The 15,104-nt window shown below is 29.2% G+C and overlaps 2 long non-coding RNA genes across 6 annotated transcripts in view; one reads left to right on the top strand and one right to left on the bottom strand.

Annotated features, from left to right (window-relative positions):
- LOC122269977 (uncharacterized) overlaps positions 1–15,104 on the top strand; it is a 384,828-nt gene that overhangs the window by 262,622 nt on the left and 107,102 nt on the right. For all 5 annotated transcript variants that reach the window (XR_015435531.1, XR_015435532.1, XR_011637273.2 and 2 more), the window contains one exon: positions 8,122–8,298. This is a non-coding gene — a long non-coding RNA (uncharacterized LOC122269977). The remainder of the gene's footprint in view (positions 1–8,121; positions 8,299–15,104) is intronic.
- Positions 1–15,104, bottom strand: part of LOC139426027 (uncharacterized) — a 43,158-nt gene that overhangs the window by 8,265 nt on the left and 19,789 nt on the right. The gene's annotated exons all lie outside the window — the stretch shown is intronic.

Here is a 15,104-nt window from a genome sequence, read left to right as displayed (position 1 = left end):
TAAAACTTTTTTTCAAAAAATGCAAGCAATTAAATTACATTACTTCAAAATAAATCAAACGGAAACGATAAAACTGTGCCTCATGTGATACATTGAGATTACGAACCAATAACAGCTCACACTAACAAGTATAAAAAATTTAAATGAGTTGTTGATCATAAACTGCTAACGATGCCTCATTATGGTACAATTTACAGTTCAAATTGTTACCTCACAATGCTAGAGGTGTCATTAACGTATGCTCGATCCATCCATTTCATAGATCTTTGAGCACCGCTATAATAGGCAGATTTGACTCTTTTAAAAGACCATTTTCAGTATATCTAAATAATTCTCAAATCAATTAGCGTTTGACCAAAACCTAAAGAGAGATTGAAGTATTGATTAAAAATGTAATTGTTTGTGTTATCTCATCACAACTCCTTTCTTGCATACGTGAGTGGCATGTCAAAGTGTCTACTAGGAGTCAAAAGTCACGGAGTTTGATGCCCCTGCTTGTCCATCGCCTTGCTTATGAAATACCATTCATGCTCTGTTGGAAAGCTTGGACAATTCTTTTGCTTTTCCTGTCTTGCACGTGGGTAGTAGTCTGGTATAAAAAAAAGAATGTTTGTTTAAAACACAGAAGAACATTTTGTAAGTAACCAGTCGAATATCCGCTCTTCGTACGAAGTGGAAAAAAGTAAACAATCAATGAATCAGTACTGAATAACACCGAAAATTCAAGAATAGGCCAAAATGCATATATTTCGTGCATATAAAAACGTATACAAGCACAATTAATTCCAATTTTTCGCCCCATCATAATAACGGTTTGCTGCATTCAGTATTATTTGATACGATGATATTGCTCGTGATCAATAGATATTGCTCGAGGTAAAGATAAGAAACTCTTCTACAATCAAACAATTTTCTCCGGTGCTTATCCCTTTCAAGAAGCAGCAAACACCTAATTCTATTTTTAAAACTGCATAAAATTAGCGCAGTTTTAACAGGTACCAACTCTACAGGGTTATTCATAATTCCCTTCGCCTGTAAACGCCATTTTTCTTTACGACCACTGGCTTCAGTGGTACATGTTACTGCCATCTACCGGCAACTGCCTAAATTATAACTTGAATACTTTCGGAATAATTTCATTTCTTCTTTTTTGCCATATTCGTCTTCGTTTTTTTACTATAACGCTTCGAAACCCCGGAGGGAATTATGAATAACCCTGTACTAATTGTGCCTATATTAGTAAATATACTGTAAAAAATTCCGGATCTAATTACGGGATAAAGTACCAGCACTTTTGGTGCATCATTCGTAAAATCCATTCTTACCGTTAAATATTATACCGTAATTTTTACATTACTATTTATTTAATTCGAGTCATTCAGTGATTTTGTGGTACTTCTTGCTGGAAAAATTACGGTATATCCGATTTTTTTTTTGCTCCATAACATGTTCCGGTAAAAATGGATTTACGGTTAAAAATACCGGCACCCAGAGTGCCTGTACTTTTTACCGTAATTTGATCCGAAATTTATAACAGTTTATATATGTATACATAAGTTACCTTTCTTGTCACAAAAAGCAACATGTATAGCGCAGTTTCTTCATTAATCGCTCTTTTGACACATGATCAGGTAGAAAGAAGAGAAGCAAAACTCATCAAATATGTTGCTATAAGTTTTATCAGTAACTTGTGACGAGTTATACTTTTCCAGTTATAATTATTTGCAGTTCTGTTGTTAGCCAGCCTATAATTATTTCCTGACAAATTATGAGTGTTACAAAAAGCTAAATCAATGCTATACAATATTGTTTTATAATAGCGCGCAGCCATACAGATTGCGTACGTTCTCATGAGGCAATGAAGTATGAATTATACATGCTAGAATATACATGTATACTTCATGTTTCTGTGCTATAATTATACAGGTTAAAAATGCTAGAAAGACAACAGGATGAGACTATAGAAATAAAGGATCCCACTCAAACCAATAAACTAATGGTTGTTATTATTTTTATTCAAATTTAATTTAAATCAAATTTATAAATTAATGCTATAAATAAATGGCATTTTAAGTCAGAACAGCAACAAAAACTCAACTTGGGTTGGAATAAAATAGAATAAACGACTTCAGTTTTATTTTCCCCATTTTGGAATTCTTCCCCACACCATTTTCCCTACATCTGTACCTCTGTATATTTTTAAACTGGGGGGCGATTTTCTAATCCAGCAGCATTTAACAACCTGTGATTGGTATTCTCTTAAGTACAAAAAAATAAAGAAAAAAAAATTATTAACTTCTTGACCTAATCCTAAAGGAAATTTAAACTTGTATTATAATTGCAACCAACTACAACGAAAAGGAAAATCTAAAAAAAAAATAATAATAATAATAATAAATGATAAAAAAGGAGAGAGAGAGAGAGAAAGAAGGAGTTGGTAAAGGCCGCTACATTGTAAATTAGCTACTACGACCTTTTTTTCCAGAGACCTTTTTTCCAGGACTTTTTTTCATAGGAATCTTTTTTGTCGACTGCCAAGTTCATTTTTACATGAAATGCTTTACTCACTGTTTCACTATACTAGATATTAAGAGGACAATATCGATATATTTTTCTTCCGTACCTTTTTTTTACCGAGACCTATATTCTTCCAGCTACTCCCTATACCTAGAATTTATTCCGGCCCTTTTTACGACTACTAGATCAGATAGATAGATTATGGTTCTTCAAAAACTGAATTTTTGCATATTTACAAATATTTTTTAGTAAAACAAATAAAATGGGAAAAAATAGATTTTCATGATAAAAAAATTAATGTGCATTCACGAAATAAATATAATAAAAAAAAGGCCGCACGAGGTTGACCTTTTACTCAAACATCCTCAATTTTTGACTCACAGAAAACAATAACTTCTACACAATCGTCTAAAACAGTAGCTTATTAATTTTATGGAAAGAAAAGAAATCAGAACATACGATAAACAGAATTGGGAAATATAACAGAAAAAAGATTCAATACCGAAGAATAATGTAAAATAACGAAAAAGAAAAAAATGATAATAATAAAACAAAAAAATTATATCTATACGACAACGCCTTGGAATAAAAGACATAGAGCATTCGTGTGACACACTTCGAATGGATAATTCTTTTCTATTTTTTTTCTTCTTTTTTTTAATAATTTCTTTCTTTTTTTTCCGCCTTTTTGAGCAGAAACAATGACCGAAATTCCGAACTTCCAATTTCTTCACCCAAAAAGAATAGAAATAGTTAACTCCGGTCTCAAAGTCAGTCCTAGAAGTCGAAGGGGGTGGGAGAGTGGCAACAAGATCTCGTGTCCATTTGGGCAGCCAATGACCACGGCTAAGACAATAGGTTAGAGTCCGATGTCGAAGGGTGACGTCATTCATAATTTAGAGAGGGGGAGGGCGAGCTATTATTGGCGCATAAATCACCTCTGCTTCAAACATAGCGTTTTTTTCTTTCTTTGTTTTTTAAGTAAAGGGTTGTAAGTAAAAGAAAGGATTTAAAAAATGATCCAAACATTGGCGGTGGGATTGGCGTAATATTAAATTATGTAGTTTATGCATTAAGAATATTTTTTTTTCAGTCAAAAATCTGTATGCGCTCTAATGAATATTTTAATAATTTTTAATAAATTTATTTGATATATGAAAAATGCACGGTAAAAGGAACAAACTAAAAATCTGTCATGCTATTCATATTTAATACATATTAAGCTGTTTTTATATGTATTATATGTATAGCGTTTTTATATGTATAGCGTTTTTTTCTTTCTTTGTTTTTTAAGTAAAGGGTTGTAAGTAAAAGAAAGGATTTAAAAAATGATCCAAACATTGGCGGTGGGATTGGCGTAATATTAAATTATGTAGTTTATGCATTAAGAATATTTTTTTTCAGTCAAAAATCTGTATGCGCTCTAATGAATATTTTAATAATTTTTAATAAATTTATTTGATATATGAAAAATGCACGGTAAAAGGAACAAACTAAAAATCTGTCATGCTATTCATATTTAATACATATTAAGCTGTTTTTATATGTATTATATGTATAGCGTTTTTATATGTATAGCGTTTTTTTCTTTCTTTGTTTTTTAAGTAAAGGGTTGTAAGTAAAAGAAAGGATTTAAAAAATGATCCAAACATTGGCGGTGGGATTGGCGTAATATTAAATTATGTAGTTTATGCATTAAGAATTTTTTTTTCAGTCAAAAATCTGTATGCGCTCTAATGAATATTTTAATAATTTTTAATAAATTTATTTGATATATGAAAAATGCACGGTGAAAGGAACAAACTAAAAATCTGCCATGCTATTCATATTTAATACATATTAATTTCTAAAACCATACCATTTTAGCTCAAATAAAAAAAATTAAAAATTGAAATACAGTTAAACTTCAATATCAGGAACTGAAACGGAGACACTAAAAATTACGTGATATGGAAAATTTAGGATAGTGAAAATTTTAGCATTTTTACCAATTTCGTTAAATATTGTGGCAATCTGAAAGTTATGTAAAGTGAAATTATTTCCTAAATAAAACAAAAGCACGAACTTTTGATTTTTGATTAGAAGCAATTTATATATATGACGCTTGCGTTTCTCTTTCCAAAATTACAAAAAAAAAGCAGAAAAAAATTTCTTTTTCAAGAAAACGTTAAGTGAAGTTTGACAAGAAATGAATTTATCTAAAAGAAGTTCTTTTAAATTATCTGAAAAGCAAATAAAAGGGAATTCAGATTTTTACCTTATTCTTATTTTTACCTAAGAAAATTCCTTATTTTAAAGTTCGCTGAAACAAGGGTAGGCTTACCCTTTTTTAATTCATATCAAAAATCCGAATCTTGAAGTAAGGAATCAGAAAACTGCATGATTGCGATGTGTAATTATCATTATTGTTTTACTTTTAAACATATATTTTTGCCAAATATTTTCAAACAAATTTATTTTTAGGAGAAACTAATTGATTATAAACATTCTCAAAAGGGTATCGAAACCAAAACTATTTTTAACTATTAGTAACTATTTTTATAATAGGAGACGCTACCTATATCTTTTAATATATGATATAGCAAAAGTTTGTATATTTTACCTACTATATAGTTTATCATGTATTTGCATCTATATTTTGACGTCAAGGTTTTATATCTTTATTTTACTACATCAAGGTTTAACGTATTTATTTAACTCTTTACTTTGTATCTATTTAACTCAACTTCTTTTAATAGAGCAATGTTTCCATCTTTTTTTTTAATTTTCAAAAAAAAAAAAAATCTATATACATTTTTTATGTATCTTCTATGCAGAAAAACAGTAATTACTGAGACGAGCAAGGTGTATTATCATCATATTTAAACAAATAACATATTTAAACAATCGAGTTGCATAAGGCACCATTAGAATATGAAACCTCTCACTGTCAACCAGACGAATAATAGCATTCCCACATAAAATCCGTCCATTCGAAACATTTTGTGTCAACACTATGGTCAAAATAATGAACAGAAAAAGTCATTCAAATGCACAGATTTATTGATACCGAACTTTTGCTCCAAAAAGCAAAGTTCAAGTGTCAAATTCAGAACTCCATTTATTTTACATACTCCATAGTGAAAGAAAATGATATTCGATCAAAAAAATAGAACTTGACAGCATATTAAACTTCATTTTCTTCATAGACACAACCGTTCAATATTGTAACGGTGTAAAGTTCTAACTGTACCTGTCTTTTCCCGAATGGTATTTATAATCCATCCCGTAAGACATTCGATCTTTATTTTATCCACCACCGCAATACACTATAAACTTTAACCTGTAAATTGCAGAAAAGACTTCATATCCGCCAAATTCTCCAAAAGAATGAACGCCAAATTCGGATAAAGATGCTACCATAGCTGCATCTGAGATCTTGAGCATCTTCTGGAAGATCAACGGAGCGTGGTAGATCGGAATCCTCTATTCGCAGCGGATGTAATTGACGAGACGATTGGTTCCACTTTGTTGCCTGCCTCATTCGAATTTCACTCGGGGGCCCCCTTTTTTGCACTTTTAATGTTATATGTGGGTGCCCAAGCCATCATTTACAGGTTGTGTGTGGTTCCCCTGATGATGGTACGTGGGCAACTGATTGTATGGCAATAACATTAGTTTAGAACACAACATGAGATCTCTTTTTTATTGCTAAATCGCTTTTATGCTATCCGATGATTGGCTTTGTTGTTAGATGTATTCCCCCCCCCTCGACTGAACGAGATATTTTTTTTTTCATGTCTGGAATCATGACGATCGAGTTTAATCTTTCTTATGAAACAACTCTTTCCAAAATTGATCTAAAAAAACTGATAAATACTTGTTTCTGAATTGGTATATAAGGTCTGCTTTTGTACATACGAAAGGTGATCCCTACTTAGTATCGTTGGTCTTCAAATAAAGGGGGGGGGGTGACTGGATAAAAGTTATTAAAAATTTATGGTTCAACGTTCAACTATTTTTTTAAAGCGTGCTCAACAGAACTTTCAACATGAGTACTTAACACAGAGTTTATAAAAATAGCACTATTAGTATGCTCCAAGATTTTGAAATGAGCGAAAGGAAAAAGAATTCGCTTATGCACTGTTAAGAATTTTGGTGTCTAGTTGCCACCATCTTTGGTCTTTGGTAAACTAAAAGCATTTTCATTCACAGAACTGTAGTTATCATGCAAAAAATTATATAAAATTGGCAAAATAACGATCGTTTGAAGAATTATTAATAAAAAGGTTCTTGCAATTAAAACGAAACGTTTTTACTATGACGCCATTAATTTTATTCTAATGAGCAAGAAAACATGCGTTGCCTGGAAACAAGCAACAAAAATTTTATAAATAAATTAATAAAATTATGACAGTGAAAATGTAAATGAAAAATGTGACAGTAAAAAATTTCAGGTCACCTGAACACTAAAAGGGATGGCAACTATACATTAAAAGTTACTACCGTGTAACAAGCAGAGTTAAAATGCCCCTCTTGATTACATTTATGCATGTTATTGCGATTGAAAGGTTTTTAGGGATTGTTTTCTCAATTAAGTTAATAAAGAAATACAAGAAAAACATTAATCTATAAAAAATAAATTATTGCTATTATTATTATTAATAGTAGTAGTGTAGTAGTAGTATTTTGAATTTTCGAGATTTGAATGCATTTAAGATTCAAATTTTCCGTGCTTTTTTCCCAGCGCTGTTCAAGTTTTTCTTTAATCCACAGTACAACTATATTTTCTAGTAAGTACATCATCGTTCAAGAGCGTTAATTATTTGAAAAAAAGTTTCATTAATTTTTTATCCTCTTTTCTTCAAATAGGAATCATGTAGGGATTTTTCTTTCATATATTTAAACAAAATGGACTATTCATTGCAGTGCATCTGTATATATAATAGATATCTACACCACGGAAATCTGCAGTCAAAATCCCTACTTATTTTTTCTATTATTATTCATTCAAACTATGTTTAAGTCTAGTTAGTATTTGTTAATCCTAATCTTAAAAAAATAGATTTATTTTATTACTAATGCTTAAATTGTAAAGACTAAGGGTGACGATTAAAGTTCGTAAGAGAGAAAAAAAAGAGTGAAAATATGTTTAGAATGAAATGTAGAAAAAGTACTAGAAAAGAGATTGATTATTGTAAAAAAGAAATACATCTTTAGGTTCGGTAAATTTCTAAACAAAGACTATTATTACTCCAAATATCAAACACTAATAAAACTAGCATGAATTACTTTATTATTTTCAATTAAATAAAACTGAATTAAGATAGTAAAAAAAATTTTAGCTTCTACGTGTCTTCTTTTTAATTTTATTTTACCCGTAGCTTTTATCGATTACCATTAAAAAGTAAGAAAGAGTACTTTCAAAAATAAAACTGCAAAAGTAACAAGCAAAAACAGTATATAATTAAAACTAGCGTATTTTAAGTAAATCTGAAGATAAATAAACATGAATTAATATTTCTAATTAAAATATGAAGAAAAGTTTGAAAGAAAAACTTGTGTAAAGTCTAATATTCATTAGAGACGAATCCCATAACAGTTTCAAAATAAATTTATTTTCAGACGACATATCAAGAATTCGCTATAGGCGAGGCCTTTGCCCTCAAAACATATTCATCATCAAGAAGCAAGCAGTAGCATATAGTAATGTTATCAACAAAAGAACATTTTACCTTTTCCCAACCCCAGCCCGAAAATAATCGTTTGCTACTTCCATTGTTTCGAGTGGTCAATGATCAGGTTTGTTCTTTTATGTTTTGATTTTTTTATTACTTTTTCCCTCCTTCTTTCTCTCCCTCTTTTTTACTTATTTATGTTTTTTGTTGGTAGCTGGTATCCGTAAGAGATAGGTAAAAAGTTGTGAATGTGTGTTGCTTGCCGACTTATAGTCACAGCGGAAGTAGAAAAGGTAAAATAGTTGATGGCATCGCCTTTGTAGTTAATAAAAACAAATAAAAAAAACGTCATTAAAAACTCTATAATTTCATGTCAATGTTAAAATAAATTAACATTTCATTTTAAATTATACTTATTTTGCATCGCAATAGAACTTTGAGAAAAAAAAATCTACAGACGAGTTTGCTTTCGTAGAGTTCGGTTTAGTTTATTTATTTCTCGGTTATAATCTACGCCAAGGATTTTCAATTACTTCTGGAGTTAAAGATGAAAACAATTGATGACTAAATTAAAAAAAAGAAAATTTTGATTTAAACTCTTACTAAAGTCCCACGCCAGTGCTTCCCCCCTTTTTTTATTAAAATTCTTTCTGGAATTAAAAGAGAAAAATATTAACAGATAAATGTTGAAAGCTTTCTTCGATTTCAAACCTTTATTGAAGTCGTACACCAGTACTCGTTCTCTTTCATTTTTGAAATTCTTTCTGGAATTGAAAGTGAAGAATATTAACACGTAAATTTTAAAAGCATTTTTCAATTTTGAACCCATATTGAAATCGTACGCTAGTGCTTGTTCTATTTTCAAGTCATTAATTTTTTCTAGAATTGAAGGTTAAAAATATTGATATCAAAATTTTAAAAGCTCTTTTTCTGTACTTGATCCCTTTGTCCTGCGTCAATGCTTTTATCATTTTTGTTTCTTCTTTCTTTCTTTCTTTCTTTCTTTCTTTCTTTCTTTCTTTCTTTCTTTATTTATTTATTTATTTATTTATTTTTTTTATTTTTTTTTTCGTGTGACTAAAGTTTAAATTACTAAGATCTAAATTCTAACTATTTTAAATATTTTATTGCATATTTAATTTTTTAATTAAAATTGTAACCTCCTTGATTCCCTAACAGACAAAATGGCTATTACTGTGATGTTTTACTTCAACTAATTTTAAACAAACTTTAAAAGTCTGCTTAAATTTTTAAAAAATAAATCTCCTTCGGACATGGTCGAATTTTTTTAAACATTTGAAGAAGATGTTAAGTTAAAATTATTGCAACAATATCACTCTCACTTTTGCTTTCACGTTTAAATTTCAACTTTTATGGTTATATAATTCTAAATGCGCAGCAATTCGCCTTTTTTAAACAAAATAAGAAAAACCTAGCTTTAACTTTTTTCTAACTGAACTATTAAGCTTTATCTTTTAATATTTTTTAAGCATTAAAAAAGTAATTTTAAGCTTTGTTTAAGGAAATTAAGCATGATTAGGAGAATAAAAAGAATAAATTATTTTTCCTAAATTTGAGAGAGCGCTTAATCGGTATTTTAGAGCAGTTATAATTTTACATTTACATACCCGACCGGGCATGTAAGGGTGAAATGTACACCCACGATCGAAATTTTTACATACCCCGATCATGTCGGACAAAATAATTTTCAATCCCGAGGAAACACGCTTAATTTAAAAAGTCCTCCACAAATATAAGTTTATTCTAGAAATTTTTGGAAATTATAATTGAATTCAAGGCTAATCATAAATCCCGTAAATCCACTGCATAGTACCTATGCAATTTGCATAGGTACTATACATGCATAACTATACATTCATGCACACTATAAGTGCAGAAGTACCTGTACAAATTTCGGTTGTATTTTCTTTTCCGAAACATACTATTTCCCACGTTCAAGGAAATTAAAATATTATTACAGTATTACTAAAAAAAGTACATAAAAAGTAATAAAGCATTCGATTTTCTTTCATCTATAAATAAAGAACGCATTCGACCCCTCCCGCGACCTCTGGCCTAAATACCGCCCAACCTAATAACTTATCTTTGGGCTCCAATTATTCCAGTTTTTCAGCACATTTGCTTCTTTTTTTCTTTTCTAATACAGCAGCTTCATTACCCTTTCGACAAATACATAGTAGATAAGAACAGACGTGAGTACTTAAAAAGTAATTTCCATATTGTTTTAGGTGTTTTTGTTCTTTTCGAATCTTTGTAACACTCAAGGAAGCGAAAAGGGAAACAAAATCGCCAAAAAGCATTTCTCCAGGGAGACTTTTTATTCCATTTCCATTCGATCACAAGGGTAGATCTATTTACTTACGACCTGTTGGGCGTCTTTGTTCTAACGATGGAAGAAAATGTTCTTTTGCAAACGATTTTTTCCATTCTCTTAATGAATGAAACAAGGAGGTTCAACATTGTTTAGTAAGAAAGTTCTCGTTCACACTTTTAGAATGTTATGGCTGAAAAACTTTGATCTAAGCTGTTTTGAAACTTTCAGTTTTCTTGGTTAATAGTGGCAACTAATGACATTTTACCATGATAATGTGCACAGAAGCTTGTACGTCGTGAGAACCGAATAAAAAAAATAGAAAAAACTAACTAAATGGAATTTCTCAAGTTGTAATTTATGGCTACAAAACCTGTAATTTCTTCGTGGTTTTGTGGATAATTTTTTGTGAGATGCTAACGATATATCAGTCCATGTTCACTGTGAAAGTTTACAGATAGAAACTCTTTTATGTACCTAAACTGAGAAATTTTATTGTTAAACAGTTATTCAGTTGATGTTCCGTCACGTGATTACGCTCAATTTGTTGCAAATAATCATTCAACTTACTTCGCCAAACGCTGTTAAGCTTCTAATAAATTCGTTCTGAGATTATTATAGTTCTTATGGGTCATTTAGAACTTTTTATTGCACTACTTTCCCCCACGATCAACACCGCTGTTTTGATTAACAATTTTATTTAGTCTGATAGCGTGGGAGTGACAATGAAAACGAAGTGACTTACCGAAACGAAAATGCACTAAAATAATTCCAAATAAAAATATTTTTATTATTAACAAAAACAATATAAACATTTTTTCCTTCTAAAGTAATGTCTAAAGTAATATTATCTGATATGCTATAGCGTGAAGTAGATGACATAGCATTTTGGATCAGACACTGCACCACACTATGGCTGTCTTAGGAGTGTTGACGGTTGCGTAAAAACAAAATATTTGATAATTTTTCCACAGGACACCGTTCGTTTAAAAATAGTGTAAGAATCCGGATATTTTTTCTTTAAAAAAAAAGCGTGCTTAAATATGTGTTAAGTGCATAAACATATTTACAATTTGCAAAATCTCACAAAATTTATTATTTTGTAGAGGCTCTGAACTTTTAAAGATATTTACATTTTTTGTAGTTTTCGCGCTCAGTTAAAGACACAAAAACGATTAAAAATATATTTTTTAAAATAATACTTGAGTGAAAGTTCATTAATTTTCAGAAAAATTTGTTTGCCGTGGTCAGTACTCTGGATAAAAAATAATAAATCAAGGAAATATTTTGAGATCGTGAACAATTTAGTTTCAAGTAAATCAGGATGAATTTAATAACAAAAAAAAATTTTTTTTGAATAATTAACAAACTTTTTATTAAAAATATTGATTTGAAAGACCCCTTAAACCCTTTAAAAATTAATATGCAGTGAGTGGTTTGCTAATATTTTAGATGCTTTTTAGATTCATGTCATTAAATTTTTATTGGCTTTTTGCGCTTGCGTACTATACAAAAAACATAAGAAATTTTTTGAAAAGTGCAGAAGTCGCATTAAAAATCATTTTTAATATGCATCCTTCTATTTTGTAAAGTATCTTTTAAAAAAATAAATCATATAAAATTTTTACTTTTTGAACATTTAAAAACCGAAAGGAAAGAACGGCTTATGTTCATTTTTCGGAAAACCACGATTCAATCACTATCTGCTGCATTTTGAGGATTAGTAAGTTTGGACAAATCAACAGCGTGAAAAATCAGTTCTCCCAGAGAGTTATTACACACTGAGGATGGGCCATGTTGGGGAAAATAGGTTCTTGTCCAAGGCGAACAAATAATATTCAAAAAGAGAACGGGATTTCAACTGAGAAAGTCCAGGATTTCCAGGAAAAAACGATTCTTGTCCAACCCGAGTTTCAAATTTTATTTTTTCTTAACATCTAAGTTTTGTTTTGAAATTTTCAGGGGGTGTAAATAAATGCTTGTGATATTTATATATATTTTTGTTTTTACGATTTCAGTCGTAAGCTAGCCCCTGAATAATCGCAAATCTTCAAATTTGTTTTTTCTCAGAATTAGCTTTCATGGACATAAATAGTCCCCCCCCCCCAATGGTCTTCACTTGCTCTTATTTCTCATTTCATTATTTTAACTTAACGCACAAAATATTTGATGAATAACTTCTTAGTATTTAGATAAATAACATTTCAGCATTTAATAAAATTAATTATTATGGTATTGTGGCATAAAAATCAAAAAATTCAAAACACGATTAGAAAGAAAATAAATCTAACAATTTCAAAGTTGCATTTATTTATTTATTTATTTTTTTCAATCTGATGATGTCAGTTTAAAGTTTTTGCACAGACGTTTAAAAATTAATTTTCACTGTTGAAAAATCTTTGTTAGCAATTAATTATTTAAAATTTTCAAGAGGTTCAAAAATATTGAAAGAAAAAAAAAACTCTAGCATCATTTATGAACGTATCCATATTTCAGTAAGCTCAAAACCTTTTTAAATGAAAAGAAAATCACACTAAATTGGCCTTAATTTATGTGAGTCCATTAAAAAAAATTCAAACGTAGTAGTTTCTTTTATAATAAATAAACGTAAAGTTTAAATGAAGGAGACGTTGCGGAAACAGTTGACAAAATATATTAATTTTTACACAAACTTTCTGTTGAAAATAAAGTTATGATTAATAAATTTATTTATAGCTAGCTCAAAATTTCGAAATTTTTGAATTAATGAAGTTTCGTACAAGTATGCAGAAAAATATAAAAACATGCTAATACTCATTACATTTTAAAAAATTTAAAAAAATAAATACTTCAACAATTAAAATAAAATTGAATTTTTCTTAAATAATATTCATATTTACTTTTCATACAATACTGAATTATATTGATTAGTAAAAATAATACAGTTTCTTATGTTTAAAAAAAATTTAAATTCTGGTTCTCAACATCTTTCTTCGTCCCTTCATTTTCTTCAGATAATGTGAAATTCTCGATCAATCAAAATGATCTTATCTGCTCTTACAGTTTACACTAACACCCTTAAAATTATCACGTTTCCAAATTTTTAGAAATAAAACGAATTCCAGACCACTTGATGACCAATCACATAGACAATTCAGGTATGCGAGGAAGCAAATGAAATCGTTGCTATCAAAGCAAAACTATTATTTACTTTTGGCAACTCTTTTGCTAGTTCGGACCACCCATTAAGAAGAATCCTTTACCTGAACAAGGACAGCAAAAACAAATATTGACCGATTGATTGATATGTTTGAGTCCCAAACTGAAATATTTGAGGTATCTTTAATGATTAGCCATGCAGTTTTACAAACGTGTTCGAACAATAAGTATTTATTTTAAAATAATCGATGCATTCACACATAAAAACAACGAAACTTTTCCAGGGCTCCAATTTAAAATTATGTTTCAGAATTTTAAAATTTTATTTTTGTTTAATATTATTACAACATTAATGTTAATGCTTGTTGTATTCAGGTTACTTTTATTTGTATCACAAATTTCATCGCTTTTTTTTCACGTTGTATTTATTTTTATTTTTCGGGCTATTTACTTCTACTATTTTTTTGATTCCCTCAAAAGATCCCGAAAAATTTCTCTGCGAAAAATTATTGTTCTGAGCTAAAAAATAATTCTTTTTATTTTTTTGAAATGTAATAATAAATAACTAAATAAAACTTTTTATTCTAAAGTTAGTAGTTTACAAGGGAAGATGTGAAAAATGCAAATAGTTCCAATATGACCAATGAAGATATCTTAGAGACTAGAATACTGGAAATAATGCGCGCATTTGAATCATTATTATTTACTATGTGTATATTTTTGCATTATATACTATATGTATATTTTTGCATAGTAATATATATATATATATTATTAACTATATATATATTACTATGCAAAAATAATTTAATAATGATGAAAATAAATTAATAAGAAAAATTAAACAAAAAAGACAAAAATATATATATATTTATAAATCTGTACTGTATTGCTATCATAATTTATAATCATTGTTTTAACTTTCCAGTTGCATTATTTAAGCTTGTTTGGCAATTAAAACTTCGAAATTATATTTAAAAAAAAGGTACATTAATAAAAACTAATTAAAAAGAAAAACTGCGGACAATCGGCCTGCTATCTTATCTCTTTCTCCTATCTAGGCGAACGGCTTACATATCATTCCATTCTCAATCCTGGTATATTCGCGCCATCTACATTTTTGTTAAGGAACAATTTCGTAAAATAGTGTTTAGCAGGAAAATTTTTTTTAATTGTTTGTTGCAAAGGTGTGCGATATTTTCTGTTTATCATTTTTCTCCTTTTCCTACGTAACTTAATAAACTAATAAATTTCAAGGAACCTTATTCCGTTTTTTTTTTTTTTTCCTTAAGCAAGGAAACAATGAATAATAATTTTAAAAAAATCCGAAAAAAATTATAAATTTTTTTTTAAAAGTCCGGAAAATAAAAGATGTAATCTTTTCATTAGCCCACACGATTACATCCGCAAAAAGAGGGCTTTCTAATCATATTGTATCAATGTAGCCAAAGCAAAATATA

The sequence above is a fragment of the Parasteatoda tepidariorum genome, chromosome 7 (assembly GCF_982258835.1).
Source record: "Parasteatoda tepidariorum strain Cologne lab strain chromosome 7, Ptep-v5.0, whole genome shotgun sequence".
Classification (NCBI taxonomy): domain Eukaryota; kingdom Metazoa; phylum Arthropoda; class Arachnida; order Araneae; family Theridiidae; genus Parasteatoda; species Parasteatoda tepidariorum.
This window is presented reverse-complemented; position numbering and strand designations above follow the sequence as displayed.